At 48.1% G+C, this 14,660-nt stretch overlaps 1 long non-coding RNA gene across 1 annotated transcript; it reads left to right on the top strand.

Annotated features, from left to right (window-relative positions):
* The first annotated feature begins 2,301 nt into the window (after positions 1–2,301).
* Positions 2,302–5,391, top strand: LOC147736742 (uncharacterized). Its single transcript, XR_015307626.1, has 3 exons — positions 2,302–2,406; positions 3,161–3,286; positions 5,076–5,391. It is a non-coding gene; the product is annotated as an uncharacterized LOC147736742 (long non-coding RNA).
* Positions 5,392–14,660: the final 9,269 nt, after the last annotated feature.

Below are 14,660 nucleotides of genomic sequence, written 5' to 3'. Positions count from 1 at the left end.
TTTTGCTTCTTATCTATCCCTCTCTTTTCCTAGCTGTATATTTTTGTCTTTTCTGCTATTTTTCTTTACTTTTAAACTACTTTTGTAAACTCTTTTCTTTTCTTCTTCCCTATCCTATTCTTTCTTAATTTTCTACTTCTTCCTACCTTACCTGCCCAGACCATGGTCAAGCCAGGCGCCGTGAAGCTGCCCAGGCACTTGAGGGCCGCAGCGGCGGCGGGGAGTAGTGCTGGACCCAGTGGCAGGACAGCAGGCGTGAGATCGAGGGGGGAGCAGGTGACGCGCCGGGAGATATTCAGCCCGGAGGAAGTGGGCGCGCTGGTCTACTTCGTCCAGCGCCGCCTGCCCAGGACCATCGCGGGAGGCGGCAGGATCGCGGCCGGCGGCTATAACATGCGGGAGCGCCGGAAGCGGTGGGAGAAGGTGTGCTGGGCCATATCCCACCTCTACGGGGTCCAGCGCACCTACAGCCAGGTCACCCATCGCTGGACGGACCTCCTGGACCGCGAGCGCGACCTGCTGGACCAGCTCGGCTTGGAGATCCCCGGGCTTGGTGAGTAGTAGCCATTGGCATTTAATCACTCACTACTATGATGTTTTCTCCTGCTCTGTGTTGTTGTATTGCAAATATTTGTTTTTTACATGGAGCAAGCCAATAATGCCGCTGATGACGATTACATTGTAGTTAAATTATATTTCAAAATCTTCTGTGCATTTCAGGTGCACTGCTCTCCTTCTCAGTGGGGTTGCTACTATGCTTATTTGTTTTCTATTTCGTGGTCTCATTGGCCTGAGTAACTATTATGTATGAGTGTACTTAACAGAACTGCGTAATGCTAGACACTAGGGGGCAGATTACATTTACAAGCCCCTTGCGCCACGTTTACGTTGCCTTGCGTGACGCAACAGCGGCGTAAACGTGCCGCATCCCTGCAAGTCATTTACAGCATGACGCATCTAGGGAGATGCGTCACGTTATAAAGCCATGGGCCTGCACCACAATGGGTGCGTTCCTAGTACGCAGGGTGGGCGGTCCAGCGGCTGTGCGCCTCGCAAAATTGCCTGCGTGAAATCTACAAGATTTAACGCAGGCACTTCTGCGACGCTGCTACGTCAATTCAATTCCTTATGTCTGCTCGAAGCAGGCGAAAGGACTGACACAGCATGTAAAGTATTGGGTGGCCCTGAGCATTACTGGAGTTGCATTGCGTTGGCGACGTGACTCCAGCGATGCGCCGCTCTTACGTGACGAGATGCGTCACGCAAGTGCCTACCCTTGCGCCAGGGCGCGCCGCATTGTAAATGAGGCACATCTGCCGTGTCGCAAGGGTAGTTTTGCGTGACGCATTTGATCTGGCGCATCTCTGGAGATGCGCCAGAACGCGTAAGTAAGTATGCCCCTAAGGGGCAGAATTGCAATTACCGTCGCATCCCTGCAAAGTAGCAGGGATGCGCCATTAATTGTGCGGCCCGCTACCACCACCAAACATGGTGCGCCGTATTTGCAATGCGGCTCCCCATGGGCCCAAAACGTCACCGAAGCTTTACTGCTGGAGTTGCGTCGCAACGATGGCGCAGCTCCATCAATGCTCTGGGGTACCCTATCTCCCCAATGCTGGGTCAAGCCGTACGTCTGCTTCAAGCAGGTGCAGGGTTTGTGTGACGCATCATTGTCCTAAAGGTGACTGATTGATATTTTGTAGATTTCCCTCAGCCACTATTAGGATGTGTTCCAGCGCAGGAATGCCCTCCCTTGCGCCGGAACGCCCCCTGATGGCGCAGGGCTTTATAACGGGATGCATCTCCCAAATGCGTCACGTTGTTATAATATTATACGCCGCACCATGGCGCCCTTTTTTGTTTAGCTGCTGCGTCACAAAAGTCACGCAAGAACGGCGCAAAAGAGCCGCAAGGGCTTAAATCTGCCCCTTCCTTTGTAACCCTGACAATAAGAAAAATAGTGGCGGTGGATTGATAGTTTGACTATTTAAATGACTGGTAATGTAGCAGGCAACTGTTAGTGTTGTCACTGATCTGACTGAAATCACAATGGAGTTTGTCTGTCACTTTGCGTCTTGCCTGCGGACTGCTGCCTGCCAGTCCTAGGTGAACGTTTCAGTACTTTGTTTAGTGAGTTACGTGACTTTCGAAGTCACAGGTCCGCAAATAAATAAAAAGTAACCATAATCAATATAATTTCGCGGAAATATTTTGTTATTGTTCTTTTGAAATGTTTGATTTGGTTGACATTGACAAGCAACAATCATCCATGTTTTCTGTTCTTTCTTTCATGTTGTACGTCAGCTCCCCCCAGGGGCGAGAGGAGGACACAGGAGCAGCAGGCGGCGGATGCTGTTCATCAACAGGGCCAGGATCGGGCAGGCGAGGGCTCCTCTGCTGGCCCCAGTAAGTTTTCATTTTAGACTAGTACCTATTTTTCCTAGCGTTCCTCATTTGAATTTTTTCAAAATTGTCTTTGCTCTTCTTGTAGACTGTATCTAAATTCTTATCCTGCCTCTACTATGACTCCCTGTGGTATTACTAGATTATTCTTATTAGTCTGTCTGTGTAGCTAACTAAGATTGCACGGTTGGCGAAACTCCCATGATTCTAGTCAGCAATAGCTCTATCAACTTAGTGCAGTCCTCTGGGATTGTCCATAATGTCTTTTGAAGTGTTCTATCTGGACTCATGCTTGCAAAAATTGCAAAACCTTTCGTTCAGTCACTCTAGTCTGGAGGACCAAAAAACACAGATTGTATTTAAATTTAAAAGCTTTATTAAAAGTAAACACATTTATTAAAATGAAGTCATAATAAAACTAAACGTTTAACTGATAATGGAAAAGTGGTTAGTGCTGACGATTAATTGAAGACATTTCTTGTGGTCGAGCCGAGCTCTCACCTGGTTTCAACTTGATCTTGTTGTTAGAAGTCCATCTTCTGTCTGTGTGGAGAAAAATGGTGCGTGTTAAAAAATCAGCCTTCATCAGTTGTGCCAAAAAGTGCAGCAAGACAACCTTCCCTGGAAAAAGGGACATTTTTTTTAACTTTAACGTAGACAGTCACAAATTACATTGTTTTCACATGTCTTCATTCCTAGACCAAATACTAGTGACTAGTGAGTGCTTTATTCTAAGATTCTTAAATGTACTTTGTAGGTGGAACATCTGGTGGCGGGGCCAGTGTGGTGGTGGTGCTCGACACGGAGGCGGAGGGCAATTCATCATCAGGGGAGGAGGCGGCGGCGGCGGCTGTGAGAGTTGAGACGGTGGTGGCGGCCAGAGGTAAGCTCTTATATATTCCTTACTTATTGAGATTGAAGACTAGCTGGGAAGGCAAGAATATGAGATGCATGGCTGGGTGAATGATGAAGCAATGATGGGTGGAAGGACAACAGCCTGGGTGGGTGACACAGAAACTGTATGTGTCCATATACCTGGATCATGCTACTATCTGACTCTTAGATAGCATATGTGTATCTAGAGCAGGGGTACTCATAGTACGGCCCGCGGGCCGGTGGTGGCCCGGCAAGCCTTCCTTGGCGGTGCGCAGACCTTGCAGACAATCACTGCTCCCCCGGCCCCCACAGAGCAGAGGCTTTTTTGTATTTCACCTGTTAGCGCCCCTGCATCTCCACTCTGACAATCACTGCTCCCCCGGCCCCCACAGAGCAGAGTGGAGATGCAAGGCCACAAAGAGGTGAAATAGAACAAAGCCTCTGCTCTGTGGGGCCGGGCAAGCAGTGATTGTCAGGGTGGAGAAGCAGGGGCGCTAAAACAAACAAAGCCTCAATAATATGTTAATGGTCTTTTAAAGACCTGTTAAGTACTTTGGTGTTGTTGTCTGTGTGTGCGCGTTGAGGAAGCGGTCTCAACCCGGGCTGAAGGCTGACACAGATAGACACACACACAGTGAGATGACAGAGGGAGAGGGAGGGCAGGAGGGAGAGAGAGATGGAGGGAGGGCAGGAGGGACAGCAGGAGGGAGAGAGATGTATGTAAATGCTGGGTCTGGTGGCTCAGTGGATGAGGGCATCTGCTGCAGGGACCTGTGTGCAACCTCATGGTCACAAGTTATCGTTTTGCTTTAGCCCCGCCCCCTCTGACTCCGCCCCCACCAGTGCGGCCCTCGGCCACAAACTACACTGTAAATGTAGCCCCTGAGAGAAAGTTTGTGAGTACCCATGATCTAGAGAGAGTAGATGGTCAGTGGATGAACTAAGTGTAACTTTGAAGAGCATGTAACACTGCACCCGCACGTCCGTTCCAGTGTAGGAAAGGCAAGGAAAAGAACTTTTAATTTTGTCCAAATACTACCATAAGTAGTAGCAGTAGTTTGTATTGCAAGCACTGCATAGATCCGGTTATTATGGTGGCCACTCCCTACCTCTCTTAATAAGTTTAGTAGTACTCAGTCATTCATGTGTGGATGTATCACTGCCTGTCACTCAATAAAAAGCAAAGCACCTAAAGTCATCCCATATATAAGCAAAAACATCCCATGTGAAGTGATAGATAATCAGATTATTTATCTTCTTCAATTTTCCATTTCTAGTACTCATTTCCACTGTAGGGTGAAAGTTAAATTAATTAAGCAGTAGCCCTTGAGTTGTAACAGAGTATTCTCAGTGCCACCCGTAATAGAAAAGTAAGAGATTCACCACCTGCATGTACTGGACGGGTACAGTAACGCAACGGCAACGCAAGTCTAGGTCACTCCTCATGGCGTGCGTCTCTTTTTCTCGGGTGCAAGTTTACCGCGCTGGCATTATGCCGGCTTGCAGAAAATAACGTACCAATTTTCCAAAACAAGAGACAAGAAGAAGAATAAGACTGGTGTACTTTCATAGTCGACTCCAATGGAAGTCCACAGTGCTCATAGAATTTGTTCCTTAAACTCCCACTAATGTTAGAGCAAGGATGAAGAAGTGTGAGGTTAGATAGATACTGGCCTCAATAGTTATGTAATGCGCTTGCAAGTTGCTAGTTGTACTGCAGCACACATTTCTGCTGAATGATTGAGTTAATCTTAAAGAGCATTGGTTACAGACTATGTCTTTCTTTCTTCATATAGGTTCTCCTTCCAAACGAACAAGGAGGAAGGAGCTGGCTAGAGCGGCCCGGCAACGGAGAATCGAGGCCACTGTTGCGGAATATCGGCGGCTGGTGGCCCTGGAGGACGAGGAAAGTGTGCGGTCGACAACAACGACAACGTCGTCCTCCGTGGCCTCACCGGCTGCCACCGTGACCCAGCACAGTGGTCCACCGAGACTGAGCCGGGCTGCCAAAGGCAAACGCCACCGCCGAGCAGCAAGGCCAACAGCTGCTTCTCACAGGCCTTGCACCTGCAAGGCAGTGAAGGCACGCCTGCGCCGCACTACCCTGATGGTGTCCCGCCTTCAGCGGGAGCTCGCCTTGCTCCGCGAGGAGCATGATGCCCTGGCCCAAAAAGTTAACAGCATCCACCCATAGTGTCCCTTGCCCCTTTTTTAGAGACTTTTGGGGGGTGGGAATTGGGAGTTGGGTTTTTGGGGACTTTTGAAGGACAATCGTTGGGGTTAGGGAGGGTCTTGCGGGAGATTATTTTGTTAGGGATATAAATATACTTTTTCAAACTTTATCTGAGCATACCTGTTTTTTACTGCTTGCCTGGTGGGTGGGGGTTTAACGTTGACTGTTTTCCTGAAAGTTTAGTTCCATTTTCTTCCTTTAAGTGTAAATGCCCAAATGTTTTCAACACTAAGTGCCTCTCACAGACTAAGTGAAGTGAATCCAAGAGTCCTAGGACTTTAGTAGTACTACCTTCAGGCTCTCGTCTCTCGTACTAATACTCCATTATACCCCCAAACCACCAAACGCTTATGTTACCTGTAATTTGTGTTTGAAAGTAGGGCTAGGCCCAGGGCTGGCTCCACGGGAAACACCGAATAACGTTGGCAATCTTGGTCGGATAAAATTTCCTCATAGCGGTGGTAGTAGTGGTGTGACACAGTGGCAGTTGCATGCCTATGAAAAAAAAGAAAATGAAATCTGGTTTGTCCTCCTGAGCAATTCAACGGTACAACTGAGAATATAGCAGGTGACAGAAGTACAGTAGAGCAGTGCCACATTGTAGCCTAACAAATGGTAAAGTATAACTACTAATTCGGTTGAAGTTCTTTCACATTAGCAATGGTTCTTTGTCAAGCAGAGTAAGAATATATCATCGACAACTGTGGAAAGAAAGAATGCGACAGTACAGGGCCTGTGTGGAATTATTGATAACTATATTCAACATAAGGTCTCTGTAGCCAGATACCCGAGAGCCTTGCTGGTCACTATAAATCCATTCACAACAACACTCAATGGGGTTGGTCTGGAAGGTGTCACGTTTACTCCCCGTGATCCAGTCGATGCAAATATGGTTCCACCTCCAAATGTCACCAACACCCAGAAGTGTAAACACAGGGTGTTCGAGGCATTAGGCGAGGGAGAAAAATAACAAACTAAAATAAAAAATGTGGGATGGGTAAAGGTAGGGTCAGCAGGGAAAGGATACCTGTAAGAGAAGACAAGACAGGCATCAGTGAAGTGATGTCCTAACATACAAGGGTACTCTCATATAGTCTCACTAAATAGTCTGCAAGTCTCCCGCCTACTCATGGGAAATGTAGTTTCATAGTACGGTAGGCGCTTAGGGGCTGCGTAACCTGACAGAAGGTATAGTAGATAGAAAAGGAGAAATTGCTTTTTTTCTAGGTGTCCCCTCACTCACCAGGGTTGCCCCTTGGTGACATGCTTCATCATTGGGGCCATCCCAGTCCTCTACGGCCTGGGGCGTGCTGCGACTTGCGAATTACGTAGGAGCACTTACAAATGACTATGTGTGGTGCAGATAGTGGAGTGGACTAAGTGATGTGTTAAGGGATCAATGTAGAAGCCGAGAGAGAGCAAAGAAATGCAGTCACAGTCAGAGAAAAAGGCAAGGGATACTGTATCTATGTGGTTGTAGTGGTCCTGTTGGAAGTGGTAAGTAAGTTGCCCGCAGAAAAAAAATCCTCCTATTAGCGGCACTCCTCCATTGCAGCCGACGCTTCGTCCACCGATGTTGGTCACCAGAAGACACCCTGTCCACTGCCTGCCTGATGCTGAATTGTGGCTCGCTACTGTGAAGCCTGACTCCATCCTTTTTTCCCCATTGCAGAGACTGAAACCCGGCCTGTAATTATTCAACGAAAAACAGGAAGTGATATAATATTACAACACCACTGATAAATAAATATAAGGTATGTAGGCTGTGGAGTGCAAAAAGTCACAATTTGTTTTTCCTAGTAGACAGACAGTACAATGTTTTTGAAAGTGCGTACTCTGAGTCACCTTTTGAAGGATAAGTAAGTATGGGCAAATTAATGTAGCGGATCTTGCCCCTCAAGCTAGGTGTACTGTAAACTGTGTTTTAGAACAAAAATAGATCTTCCTAGCAGTGCTCCCACCCAAAAAACGAGGCCTAGCAGAAAACTGGAGACAAAACTTACTTTGAAAGTAAAAGTAGGCCGAAGTACCCTAATTACCCATTACCCCCCGTGGATTGTATTCAAACCACTTGCAAGCAACCAAGCAAAAGTAGCCATAGCCAGCATCGCTCCAAGACTCGAAATCCCCCCCACTCAAACACATGCAATAGAAATACTGCTAACCCTAACGAACCCTAAGTTAAGAATAGTGGCAAAGGCTTTCTTTAACTGTGCCAAATCCCCCCTTTCCCACCATGGATTTTCTTCAAATGACTTGCAACCAAAATTACACATTCTCACGAGTGCTCTAAGACCCCAGAACTCAGTTTGAAAAATCTAGAACACCCCGATACACATGCAATCCTGCTGCTAGGGCTAACCCTAACGAACCCTAAGTTACAAAAAGTGCCAAAACTAAAGGCTTTTCCGCGCGGATTTTGTCCCAACCACTTCTACCCGGTATTAGACCTTCCCAGGAATGCCCCAAGACCCGGCAACCCACCCGCCAAGAAGCATAACACCCCCAAACAGGCCAAAAGCAAAATCTCATACTTGCAATATTTCTGGGCCTTCTGTCCAAACGCGCTGCGTAGCTAGGCCATAAGTCGGGGTTGGCACGACGGATTTCCTGAAAAGCAAATGCAATCAAGATTAGAGTGTCCCAGCAGTGCTCCCAGACCACGAAACTCACCCACAAACACCAGGAAGCCCCCCAAACAGGCCCCCGAAAACGCTACATAGAGCAAAATGTCAGAAATAGCCCAAAAAAAAAATCGGCCTGGATTTTGTCCCAACCACTTCTACCCGGTATTAGACCTTCCCAGGAATGCCCCAAGACCCGGCAACCCACCCGCCAAGAAGCATAACACCCCCAAACAGGCCAAAAGCAAAATCTCATACTTGCAATATTTCTGGGCCTTCGGTCCAAACGCGCTGCGTAGCTAGGCCATAAGTCGGGGTTGGCACGACGGATTTCCTGAAAAGCAAATGCAATCAAGATTAGAGTGTCCCAGCAGTGCTCCCAGACCACGAAACTCACCCGCAAACAGACGGAACCCCCCCTAAGAGCACCTCAAAGGCAAGCAAGTCATCAAAAACACAAAAAAAATTCCGCCTGGGATTTGGTCCAAAACACTTTTATCCGGTATTAGAGCTTCCCAGCAATGGCCCCAGAGCCGTCAACCCAGGAGAAAACGAGTAGAAGACCCCCAAACAGCCAAAGAGCAAAAGTACAAAAATGGGGACTTAGTCACTTTTTCACAAATTTCCCAAATCACTCCGCGCGCGCTCTGCAGCTAGGCCCTAAGTCCCCTCAGCCACCATGGATTTGCTTCAAACCTCTTGCAAAGTAAAGTATATATAGCCAGCAGTGCTCCCACACCACGAAACTCACCCGCAAACACCAGGAAGCCCCCCAAACAGGCCCCCGAAAACGCTACATAGAGCAAAATGTCAGAAATAGCCCAAAAAAAAATCGGCCTGGATTTTGTCCCAACCACTTCTACCCGGTATTAGACCTTCCCAGGAATGCCCCAAGACCCGGCAACCCACCCGCCAAGAAGCATAACACCCCCAAACAGGCCAAAAGCAAAATCTCATACTTGCAATATTTCTGGGCCTTCGGTCCAAACGCGCTGCGTAGCTAGGCCATAAGTCGGGGTTGGCACGACGGATTTCCTGAAAAGCAAATGCAATCAAGATTAGAGTGTCCCAGCAGTGCTCCCAGACCACGAAACTCACCCGCAAACACCAGCAAGCCCCCCAAACAGGCCCCCGAAAACGCTACATAGAGCAAAATGTCAGAAATAGCCCAAAAAAAAAATCGGCCTGGATTTTGTCCCAACCACTTCTACCCGGTATTAGACCTTCCCAGGAATGCCCCAAGACCCGGCAACCCACCCGCCAAGAAGCATAACACCCCCAAACAGGCCAAAAGCAAAATCTCATACTTGCAATATTTCTGGGCCTTCGGTCCAAACGCGCTGCGTAGCTAGGCCATAAGTCGGGGTTGGCACGACGGATTTCCTGAAAAGCAAATGCAATCAAGATTAGAGTGTCCCAGCAGTGCTCCCAGACCACGAAACTCACCCGCAAACAGACGGAACCCCCCCTAAGAGCACCTCAAAGGCAAGCAAGTCATCAAAAACACAAAAAAAATTCCGCCTGGGATTTGGTCCAAAACACTTTTATCCGGTATTAGAGCTTCCCAGCAATGGCCCCAGAGCCGTCAACCCAGGAGAAAACGAGTAGAAGACCCCCAAACAGCCAAAGAGCAAAAGTACAAAAATGGGGACTTAGTCACTTTTTCACAAATTTCCCAAATCACTCCGCGCGCGCTCTGCAGCTAGGCCCTAAGTCCCCTCAGCCACCATGGATTTGCTTCAAACCTCTTGCAAAGTAAAGTATATATAGCCAGCAGTGCTCCCACACCACGAAACTCACCCGCAAACACCAGGAAGCCCCCCAAACAGGCCCCCGAAAACGCTACATAGAGCAAAATGTCAGAAATAGCCCAAAAAAAAATCGGCCTGGATTTTGTCCCAACCACTTCTACCCGGTATTAGACCTTCCCAGGAATGCCCCAAGACCCGGCAACCCACCCGCCAAGAAGCATAACACCCCCAAACAGGCCAAAAGCAAAATCTCATACTTGCAATATTTCTGGGCCTTCGGTCCAAACGCGCTGCGTAGCTAGGCCATAAGTCGGGGTTGGCACGACGGATTTCCTGAAAAGCAAATGCAATCAAGATTAGAGTGTCCCAGCAGTGCTCCCAGACCACGAAACTCACCCGCAAACACCAGCAAGCCCCCCAAACAGGCCCCCGAAAACGCTACATAGAGCAAAATGTCAGAAATAGCCCAAAAAAAAAATCGGCCTGGATTTTGTCCCAACCACTTCTACCCGGTATTAGACCTTCCCAGGAATGCCCCAAGACCCGGCAACCCACCCGCCAAGAAGCATAACACCCCCAAACAGGCCAAAAGCAAAATCTCATACTTGCAATATTTCTGGGCCTTCGGTCCAAACGCGCTGCGTAGCTAGGCCATAAGTCGGGGTTGGCACGACGGATTTCCTGAAAAGCAAATGCAATCAAGATTAGAGTGTCCCAGCAGTGCTCCCAGACCACGAAACTCACCCGCAAACACCAGGAAGCCCCCCAAACAGGCCCCCGAAAACGCTACATAGAGCAAAATGTCTGAAATAGCCCAAAAAAAATCGGCCTGGATTTTGTCCCAACCACTTCTACCCGGTATTAGACCTTCCCAGGAATGCCCCAAGACCCGGCAACCCACCCGCCAAGAAGCATAACACCCCCAAACAGGCCAAAAGCAAAATCTCATACTTGCAATATTTCTGGGCCTTCGGTCCAAACGCGCTGCGTAGCTAGGCCATAAGTCGGGGTTGGCACGACGGATTTCCTGAAAAGCAAATGCAATCAAGATTAGAGTGTCCCAGCAATGCTCTCAGACCATGAAACTCACCCACAAACAGACGGAACCCCCCCTAAGAGCACCTCAAAGGCAAGCAAGTCATCAAAAACACAAAAAAATTTCCGCCTCGGATTTGGCACAAACCACTTTTAGTGCTTCCCAGCAATGGCCCCAGACCCGTCAACTCACCTGCAAAGAGGTAGAACAACACCCCCACAAGTGCTGAGTCTTTCTTCATTGGGCGTAAACCAGCCCTCTGCTTTGATGGAAATAGGAGTCTGGAGGAGGAGGATAGAGGAGCATGTTCTTCTGAACTTGTGAACCTGAGGAATGCAGACTGCGGCACCTTCAAATAAATTAGCAAACAAGTGAAGACAGTTCTGCTGATGGGCTTGTCTTTGTGATAATCTGATTAAAGTTTGAATTATATTAACTGTGCACAACAAAGAAAGACAGACACACAGGAATAAAAGTGAATAAGGATGAAAAAGAAAGTTATTGATTCGTTGTCTCATTTTCAGGGCTCGAAGTCGGAATCACGGTCCAGGAATAAGAATAAGGCTTCGTCATCATACTCTGCGAATTCAGCCCGGGTGAGGTCAGTGCCACCTGACAGAGTAGAAATTCCCTCATCTATGGTGCTGGCCACCTCCTCTTCATCCGGCACGCTCTCTCGTACTCTTATATCTGGTGGTATGAGGTGCTGATTCATCTTGATCATTGTTAACCTCTCCACATTTTTGGGCGAGAGGCGGCTCCGTTTGGGAGTTACAATCCCACCAGCCGCACTGAAAACCCGTTCAGAAGACACACTTGCGAGTGGGCAAGACAAGTAGTTTAAAGCCAGGTTGGTGAGCTGTGGCCACAATTCTTTTTTCCCATGCCAATACGCCAATGGGTCAGAATTAACATAGACCTCTGTGGAGTCATTCAGATAGTCCTTCACCATCGACTCAAGGTCCTCCTCCAAGGTTCCTCCACTTTGCGTAGCTCTTGCTGTGCCTCTGGCCTTTTGAGAACCAAACCCACGCAGAGCTAGCCAATCCTCTTCAGCCTCCAATGTTTCTGCTGTCTTTCGTGCAGATGATGCGGTTGCCGGTGTCTTTAACGGCTGAGAGGTCACTTGTGCCACAGCCACAGGTGCAGAAGTGGATTGTTTTGACTGGGGATGGCCTGCTGATGTACTGCCATTTCCTTCAATTTCCAGCCGTTCTGTTTCAAACTTCTTGGCTGACAAGGCTAGCCAACGTTTGTACTTTGTAACATCTTCATCAGCAAAAGGAAAGAATGCTCTGCCTGCCAGCGCCTTTTTGTAGCGTGGATCCAGAATAGTAGCACAAATGTAATGCTGTTCTGAGTGGATCTTTTGAAGACGTTCATCACCTTGTAGGAGCTCTAATAATTGCTCAGCCAGAAGCAAAGAAGAGTCTTTCTTTTTGTCATCTTTTCGAAACACAGAACACACCTCCTTCAGTTGGTCCTCCAGCATGTACAACAATGGGATAGCTTTTCCCAAATTAGAGTCCTCCTTGCTGACTGCACGCGTGAAGACCTCAAAAGGACGAAGCATGCGTGTTAGGCTTTCAACTATGTTCCATTGCGGCCCACCCATCCTCAGCTCCTCTATACCCTCTTTCAAGAAATATTGATCGAGTTGCGTATACTGCTCATACAGACGCTCAAGCATGTAGAAGGTTGAGTTCCAACGTGTTACCACCTCCTGGATGAGTGCTTTCACTGGCATTTGACATTGATATAGCATGCTCCTCAGCTGCTTGCGGGCCTTAAAAGAATGCCTGAAATGCTTGCAAATTTTTCGGCAGTTCTCCAATACACTGGACGCTGCACTGAGTTTATTACCCAAGAATTTTTGGACAACCAGGTTTATACAGTGCGCCAAACACGGCACTCTGAAATAGTAACCGTCCCTCATGGCCTTAACTATATTGGAGCCATTGTCCGTGGAAACATAACCAACCTTGCGTTTTAGTGGGGACAGACAGTTAAGGACCTTTGTGTTAAAGACATCCAAAATGTTTTCTGCTGTGTGACGTTTCTCCAAACCAAACATGGCTAGTGTTGCATGTTTCCGAGCACCTTTAAAAACAATGTTAGTGTCAACACCTGAGTTTAGCTTTGCTTTAGCCCCTGAAAAAGAGACCCAGTGTGCAGTGATGCACATGTAATCAGCGCCTGCGCCACTGGTCCACATGTCTGTTGTCAGATGTATAGTGTGAACAGCACTCTTCTGCAAAGCTGCCCCAATCGCCTTCAGAACATCTTCATGTAGTGCTGGAACCGCAACTCGGGCAAAATAGAACCGGCTAGGAACCTTCCATTTAGGGCAGAGCGCTGTCACTAATTCTAGAAAACCAACCCCTTCGACAAAAGAAAAAGGGAGAAGGTCCAGAGCTAGCATTTTAGCCAGCTTAGTGTTATACAGACGGGTCATTGGGTGGTTGCGTTCATATTGCGCTTCTGTAAACAACATCTTTTTAATGTTGCCCTGGACCAATGATTTACGGGATGATGATCTCTTCGACCCAGTTACGCTCGCTGATGAACTTTTCCGCATTGATGTCTCACTCTCTCCCACACTCTTAGTGTGGCTCCCATGGGGTGTGCTGCTGACATGGGAACTGGGTGTAAGTGAAGTGTTTGGATCGTCTTCTTCTACCTCCTCGTCATCAGCAGATGACAAATCAACGTTTTCATTACGTGCAATTCCGGCTTTCTTGACCGCCTCTAGGTGCGGAAACCATTGGACAGGGTGCCTTCTCTCAAGATGACCTCTCTGGCCTCCGGTACCATAGTTAGAACCAAGCTTACCACGACTATATCGAAGCTTACAAAGGCTACAAATGGCTACGTTTTCCTTTTTTGGGCAAACACTAAAGAAGTCCCAAACTGGAGACTTGAAATGTCTTCGGGGGCCGCCGCCGGAGGAGGCGTCGATACTGGTGGTGGTGGTCCTGCTGCTAATGACAGATGAAGTGGAGGATGTGGATTGCCGAACTTCAGTACGTTTTGCACTTTCACCACCACGAATTGAGGTCGAGGACGAGGTGGGTACCTTCTTGCGAGGAAGAAATATGGAAGCGGTAGGTTTTGGTGTACTACTTAACTCCAAATCTAATGATTCCATTTCCATTGCCTCCTCGCCGACATCATCATCACGCTCAGCAGCTTCTCGGGATAGGGTCAAAATGTCTCTTTGCTGCATGCCCGGTGGGGCTGCAGTGACCTTTGTGATGACTGGCTCGTCGTCATCGTGAGAGGCTTCATCACCAGCAGTATCTGTCACTTCTTGTTGAGCCTCATCACACTCCATAGGTTTGAGTTTTTGGACGACCTTCCTTTTACGCTTAGGTACCGGTGGCAGATCATGGTGTGCCTCTGCCTCACTGTCAGACCGCAGTTGTCGTGGTTCCCAAGACAGATCACTTGCACCAGAACGAGGTGGGCTTGAAGAAGATGTAGACACCCCCCTTGATCTTTTCCTTGCTAGGGATGTGGAAGACAATGAATGATCATCAGGAGGAGTGGCTTCCAATGATACCTCAGCTTCATTGTCGATTTCCAAATGTGCCCCTACTTCGGGAGGAACAACTATTGTGGGCACTTGTGAACGTCCATGCACCTTTGCTTGCGCATCTCCTTTTGCTGCCTCTCCTTCCACATGTACTTGGGCGTGTACTTGCACATGGTGTTGTTGTTGCGGCTGTGGTTGTTCA

The sequence above is a fragment of the Lissotriton vulgaris genome, chromosome 1_2 (genome assembly GCF_964263255.1).
Source record: "Lissotriton vulgaris chromosome 1_2, aLisVul1.2, whole genome shotgun sequence".
NCBI lineage: Eukaryota > Metazoa > Chordata > Amphibia > Caudata > Salamandridae > Lissotriton > Lissotriton vulgaris.
Note: the sequence above shows the minus strand (reverse complement) of the source record. Positions and strands in the feature narration are given on the sequence as shown.